Raw genomic sequence first — 6,087 nt, forward strand, 5'->3', positions numbered from 1 at the left:
TGAGATAGCCTGTTTCCATAGATGTAGCCAATGGATTGGCCTCTTTGAGTCCCAGGAAATCCGAGAGCTTATCCATCTTTGGTTTGTGAAAGAGAAGAAAGCTTCTTTTCTTTGCATTTGTAGGTACTAAGTGATGTCTTTTAGCCTTGTCACTTATTTAAATGGCTTATAATTTCTGCACAGTTGGTTTCATCTTGATAAGGCAAAATCAAACACTGATGTAAGTACAAATATATGCCTATATCTGTCATTTTTGAATTGTGCGTAGAGACAGATAGCATCCTTGCCTTGTGCTAAGCCTTATTGGATTAGTATCTTATTCAGTTTCGCATTCCAAGTGGTTGCAGCTTGTTTCAGATCATAAATACCTTTCTGGCTTGTTTCCCGCTTTTTCAAATCCCAGGAGGTTGTTCTGTGTAAATATTTTACCTGATTTCCCCATTTACATAAGCCAACTTGACATTTAAGTCTTCACCATCCATTTTTGATACTGTCACATTTAACAGTGTCTTTATCATGGCATCCCTCACTACTGGAGGAACGGTTTCATCATAGTCCTCACAAAAGTTGTTTCATTTCATTGAACCCCAAAATAAAATAAGAAAATCCCCATGGTTCAACCCTTTGCTGATGGTCTGGTTTCCCTCCTGCTATAGATAACGCAAGCCAACAAGTATTTTTCATCAGATATAATTTTAGGCCATTCTTATAGAATTTTTTGTTCTGAATTCAGATCTGTGTTTATTTTTTCTCTAACATATGTAGTTTTTGCGATGAGGCTAACTGAACAATTGCATTTACGCACTGATCTCAATAGAATCCAATTGATATCAGTGCGTAAATGCATTAATTATTTGATTAGCCTCATCGAAAAACTAGGGAAAAAACTAGGGAAAAAAATAAACACAGATTTGAATTCAGTGTAAACAACTCTATAAGAATGAACTAAAATGATATCTGATCAAAAATAATTGTCTTGTGTTACACGAATATGTGAAAGGTGAAGATTTTACTGTAATGTACCATTCATCATATTTTAAAAAGTTGACATGATAGAAAAAATAAAGACCTATTTAAAATCAGCATAAAAATTGATTTAAACTATACTACTCTCATTTCTGGTGATTACAAAAAGTTTGACTTTGTTGGCTTGTATAATTTACTTGCTAAGCAGAGGATTATTTCCTTATGTTTCACGGGATTATGTCCTAGCTGAATCTAATTCTTAATCTCTCTCCCTCCTGCTCTATAAATGCTTGAAACAGTGAGATGGATAATGTTTTTAATTAGGAGACGCGAATGGCTTATGTTTTTATTACTTTTGTTTGGTTTTATACTATGTACTGATGTTTTAAGTGTTTTATGATGTTTTTGTGCATTGAATCATTGCCTCTGTAAACCGCCCTGAGTTGCCTGAGTACTGAGAAGGGCGGTATACAAATATAGTAAATAAATAAATCTTAGCAAATGTTTCCTTTCTCACATATATTGAGGGTTGTTTTTTTTTGTCGTGTCAGGAGTGACTTGAGAAGCTGCAAGTCACTTCTGGTGAGAGAGAATTGGCCGCCTGCAAGGACGTTGCCCAGGGGACGCCCTGATTATTTTTTTTGATGTTTTTATCATCCTTGTGGGAGGCTTCTTTCATTTCCCCGCATAAGGAGCTGGAGCTGATAGAGGGCGCTTATCTGCCTCTCCCTGGATTCAAACCTGTGACCTGTCCATCTTCAGTCCTGCCAGCACAGGGGTTTAACCCACTGTGTCAGTGAGAATCCTGTAAACAGTGACAATCCTATGGTTTTTGACACCCCATCTGGAGATGTTTGCTTCATTCTGAACTGGACTTTCTATTTCAATGCACCCAATATTTCTTCCATTTCAATCTAAATTCTACATAGCTGGGAATAGTATGTCTTCTTGCAGTTTGGGGATGAAAGGATGGCATCTCTGCCCATTTAAAAATTTCCTGTTGTTGAAAGAAAAAATGCACTAGCATAGTATCTGGGCCCATAACCTAAGAGAATATTTGGCACTTATATCAAGCAGAGTCCAGCCTACCCAATGCAACATGAGCTTGTGGTACAAAATACTCACAATGCTTTTGCAAGATTTTAAAAAAGTAAATCTTACATTTATTATTTCAGGAAATCCATCTGGAATAGAAAAAGAGATAGATCAAAGAAGATTACTTAAACAGTGGGTGTAATCCATTCTGGGGCAGAAATCTCTTGAATACTCCCTTTCCAAACAAGTAGCTGTAAAGAACTAAATAACTTTTTGGAAGACGTGAGAAGTGACCTCTGTAGATAAGAAGTGAAAAAGGCTTGAGTACAAGCCATAGAGAAAGGAAACAGAAGTGCAGGCATGCTAGAGTGCATTCTCATTGTCACTAGCCTCATCACACTAGAGAAAAAAATGCACTTAAAATCCGATTTCTGCTTCCTGCAGAATTCTGGGGTTTGTAGTTTAGGGAGGAGCCTTTAACAGCTTCACTAAACTACAAACCCCTGAATTCTGCAGGAAGCAGAAACCGGATTTTAAGTGCATGTTTTCTCTAGTGTGATAATAATATACAAGTGTTGATGTCTTTTCACTTCCAATAGGGACTAAGCAATCTGGTGGTTTCCAAATTTTTGAGACTAGAGGTCCCATAAGTCCTTGCCATCAAGGATTATGAGAATAGTAGTCTCAAGATTGTGGGAGGATGCCAAATTGCTTACTTTTGGTCAGTTTTAGAACATCATGGCTTGTTCTGAGATGATCACAGAGTCACATATTGTGTTTAAAGACCTATTTCTTTTGGCAAACCTATTCGGAATTTACATTCTATTAAGTATTTCTATTTCAAACATTACTTGCTGAACTAAAACCTTTTCCTGACTGCATATGCTAATGAGCATTTTTAAATACGGTAAACACATATAAACATACCCCAGCATTAGGGAAAGTCTACATCAGGTCTAAGCAAACTTCAGCCCTCCAGGTGTTTTGGACTTTAACTTCCATAATTCCTAACAGCAAAACAAGGACAACAAGCAGTATCAGATGTGAAGCAGTGTTTTGATGTATTACAATCATGCCACCTAGTGATTGGTACTGAATCGTCACCTTGTCGTGGTGAGGAGGCTTGTGTGTTTCAGTGAAACTGTTCATGCCATTGGATCAAAGCTTCTTTCTGTGAAGACTGTGTTTTGGTCGCTGTGCACTGATCTCCAAACATAAAACAAATCCATGCACCTGTGTCTTCCATGACAAAACAAAACCCAACAGAAGTCTCATGGTGACAGGGGAAGGACTGTGAAATTTGGGAGCTTCTAGGTAAGGATTGGCACATGGGTGGTAGATATGGATTCAGCTGTTCTAACTCAAGATCCAAGGCAGTTTGGCAGCTGTATCCACGACTAAGCAGCCTTATTTAGTATTTTGGATCTACTTTGCTCACCCCATATGGGGAGGGGGCTGGAAAAGATGCCTGAAACATAGTATGTCTTTCTGACTTATCCCTAACAGGACTGCTGCAACCACAGTGTGTTGGAGCATGTAAGGAATCAGTGTGTGTGTGTGTGTGTGTGTCGACTGTAAAATAAGATGTATGAAGCTGATTGGTTGGGTTATGCCTGGGGAGCAGGCTGAGTCTGGGACTTTGGATACTGTTACAGTTTTGTTCAGGCTACAGATATACAGGTGCTTGGAGCAGCAGAGGGAGAGAGAAACAAGCAGAGAAAGACAGAGTTTGGAGTGTGCTCTTTCTTCTTGAGCTGCTGAAGGAGTTTATCTACATCAGGCATCCTCAAACTGCGGCCCTCCAGCTGTTTGGGCCTTCAACTCCCAGAATTTATGATAATTGAACAAGCTCGTTGGGGTTTCTGGGAGTTGAGGGCCCAAACAGCTGAAGGGCCACAGTTTGAGGATGCCTGATCTACATGGACAAAAAAATACTATTTTAAATCTCTCATTAAATGACATTATGTGAGTTGTTACAACTGATCGCATTGTACATATGTTGTTCTAAACTATGAAGAGTAAACAATTCATTATTCATTGTTCATCTGCGTGGCATATTTTCTTTCTCTGGCAAGGCAGCATGTGGGCTGATTTATTTATTTGTCGTGTCAGGAGCGACTTGAGAAACTGCAAGTTGCTTCTGATGTGAGATAATTGGCTGTCTGCAAGGATGTTGCCCAGAGGACGCCCGGATGTTTTGATGTTTTATCATCCTTGTGGGGAGGCTCCTCTCATGTCCCCACATGAGGAGCTGGAGCTGACAGAGGGAGCTCATCCGCACTCTCCCCAGATTCGAACCTGCAACCTGTCGGTCTTCAGTCCTGCCGGCACAAGGATTTAACCCACTATACTATATCATTATATTGTAATATTATTAGTAATATTACATGTAATATAAATATATAAGTATAATATATTATTATATTGCATTACATTATAATATTAAAAGTAAATATTATAAATTACAAATATTTATAAATATTATAAATAAATAAAGATTTACATGACGATTCATAACAGTAACAAAATTACAGTTATGAAGTAGCAATTAAAATATTTTTATGATTGGGGGTCACCTTACTTAGGCGATCCCTAGTAGCCCGAGGATGATGGTCCTCCAAGTGTAGTATCCTGGCGGTGGGTCCGTAGGTGACTGTGGAGCCCTATTCTTGATCTGCATCTTCTCCCACAGTGAGGGCATCGGTTTCCAAGTGGAAGGTGGTCCCGGTCGGGGTTAGCTTGATGCACCTTCCTCTTGGCACGTTTCTCTCTTTTGTCCTCCATTCGTGCCTCTTCACATTCTGCAGCACTGCTAGTCACAGCTGACCTGCAACTGGAGCGCTCAAGGGCCAGGGCTTCCCAATTCTCAGTGTCTATGCTGGAGTTTTAAGGTTGGCTTTGACATTCTTGAGTTCGGAATAGAGGAACTGCTTTGGGAGACGGTGGTCGGGCATCCAGACAACGTGGCCGGTCCAGCGGAGTTGATGGTGGAGGACCATCGCTTCAGTGCTGATGGTCTTTGCTTTTTCCAGCACACTGACATTTGTCCGCTTATCTTCCCCAGAGATTTGCAGGATTTTCCGGAGGCAGCGCTGATGGAATCGTTCCAGGAGTTGCATGTGACGTCTGTAGACTGTCCACGTCTCAGAGGTGTATAGCTGGGTTGGGAGGACAATAGCTTTATAAACAAGCACCTTGGTAGCCCTACGGATGTCCCGGTCCTCAAACCCTCTCTGCTTCATTCGGAAAAATGCTGCACTCGCAGAGCTCAGGCGGTGTTGAATTTCAGTGTCAATGTTGACTTTTGTGGAGAGCTGGCTGCCAAGGTAGCGGAAATGGTCAACATTTTCTAATGTTACACCATTAAGCTGTATTTCTGGCATAGGAGAGGAATTAGCTGGTGACTGCTGGAAGGTCACCACAACATGAAGAACATGAAGCATTAGGAAGGTTGGGAAACACTGCCCTAGAGGCCTTTGGCTCGGCGATAATAAAAGGGGGCAATTTCCGATGTGGCCACATGATGGCGCCAAAGAGCTGTACATTGCAGTCGTGGGAAAAGGCGCCTCTGCAGAAGATCAAGGGGGTGCAGTTCTCGATGTGTCCACAGGGGGCGGCAAAGGGACCGGCCCTTAGGCCCCAATGCAGTCCCGCGCTCTGGAAAGAGCTCATTGGGAACCTGCCATCTTCTGCACTGTCTGGGGATGGTGGGGACCGTTGCCCAAGCCCCCTAAGCCCTTTGAGGTGAAGGATCAAAGGAGAGTGAGCGAAGGAATGTATAAACCAGGGACTAAGCCGATCCCTTATAATAATAATAATAATAATATAAGGAAATGTATGGAGAAGAAAGGTATAGACAGTTTGGACAGCTCTGGTTTTGCAAAGCAAGGAATTAAAATAAAGCTAAAACCACTGCCCTTTACTTATGGCTTCATTATATTGGCCACTCCCCAGGAAGAACTTCCAGCCTGAAGCAGGAACAGCCAAAGAACGAAACTCTAGCCGAAAGAGTGACGTCACCCTGATCGCTGACTGTCCATCAGCTCCACACCTTCCCGCTTCCTCAATAATTTCTTCTCCTCCGAT

This window comes from Anolis sagrei, chromosome 2 (genome assembly GCF_037176765.1).
Source record: "Anolis sagrei isolate rAnoSag1 chromosome 2, rAnoSag1.mat, whole genome shotgun sequence".
Taxonomy (NCBI): Eukaryota; Metazoa; Chordata; class Lepidosauria; order Squamata; family Dactyloidae; genus Anolis; species Anolis sagrei.